The sequence below is a fragment of the Anarrhichthys ocellatus genome, unplaced genomic scaffold (genome assembly GCF_004355925.1).
Source record: "Anarrhichthys ocellatus isolate YVR2014 unplaced genomic scaffold, GSC_Weel_1.0 scaffold42, whole genome shotgun sequence".
NCBI lineage: Eukaryota > Metazoa > Chordata > Actinopteri > Perciformes > Anarhichadidae > Anarrhichthys > Anarrhichthys ocellatus.
In genome coordinates, this window is record NW_022280072.1 from 2,863,725 (window position 1) to 2,864,871 (window position 1,147).

The 1,147-nt window shown below is 43.5% G+C and overlaps 1 protein-coding gene across 1 annotated transcript in view; it reads right to left on the reverse strand.

Moving 5' to 3' along the window:
• The window catches only part of pdgfra (platelet-derived growth factor receptor, alpha polypeptide), a 2,903-nt gene extending 2,367 nt beyond the window's left edge, over positions 1-536 (reverse strand). Inside the window, exon 1 of the mRNA XM_031868497.1 lies at positions 326-536. The gene's annotated coding sequence lies outside the window, so the exon portion shown is untranslated. The remainder of the gene's footprint in view (positions 1-325) is intronic.
• Between the last annotated feature and the right edge of the window lie 611 nt (positions 537-1,147).

A 1,147-nucleotide genomic window follows, 5' to 3' on the forward strand; every position in this document is an offset into this window, starting at 1 on the left:
CCCCCAAAAAAAAAATAATAATGTAAAGTCTAAAAGAATATAAAAGTTGCATGCAAAAGGCTTCAGGGCGGCAGTGCAAACCCATATCAGCGAATACAACTTTTCAAGAAACTTTTAGTTTGTTTTAAGAACAGACCATTTACATCATAATTGGATAAACTAATTAAGTCTGCAATTAATCTCCTATTCGACTTTTTAGAGTATTGATTTATGATGCATTCCTCGCACGTTATTCCATTAAGAAAAAAACACTTTTTTCTTTTTAAGAGACTGATAAAAAAACGAGTTTCAATCATCTTTTGGATCCCGGCAACCTCTCAATTACCTTTCAGTAAATCCCCTCTTTGTATTCCTTTAGTACATCCACTCTGTGAAGCGCTCGCTCCAAAAGGCGCAGCGAGGGTCCTTTTTTTGTTTTGTTGCAGCGGCTGTAATCCTCAGAGATCCGGCGCTGCGAGAGCATATGTGCGACCCTCTGTCCGCATCCGCGACCGTCCTCGCAACTGCGCTCCAGCTAAGCGACCTGTAACTGATTCAATGTTACAGTCCTCCTCCCTCCCCTCCCCCCCCTCCCTCCCCCCCTCCCTCCCTCCGAGAGAAAAAAAAGTAATCATCTGGCTCAAAGTAAATAACTCTCAGGAAATGACACCCCTCCTTCTCTTCTCCCCCCTTTACAGCGCTGGACCCCTTTTCAAAATAAGAGTCGTTTTCTTTTAGTGGGGGATCTGCAGACACGCGGAGAAGAACAGCTTTTTAATGTTCTTTTTTTAAATAATTTGGGTGCAAGAACTTTTTTGTCTGAACTGATGCTGCAACTTTTCTTAACTTCTTGTTTTGTGAGTGCAAACTGTTTATAAGTCATTTTTAACGAGCGGGGTAACCACATTACAATGCAAATGTGCGCTTTTCGTGCAACCCCCCCCCCCCCAAAAATAGAAACTTATTTTCTGCAAGATGCACGGCAGCTCAGCCAGTTTCTTGTAGCGCATCAAAGTGGGAACAGTGGAGCGCTGCACTCATATAGAGGGCGCTCCAACACCATCACAGCGCGAGCCAGACCCTCACACACACACACACACACACACACACACACACTTCTCCCTATGTTATTGTTCTTGAGAATTGCATTGAAAGAAATGACACCATC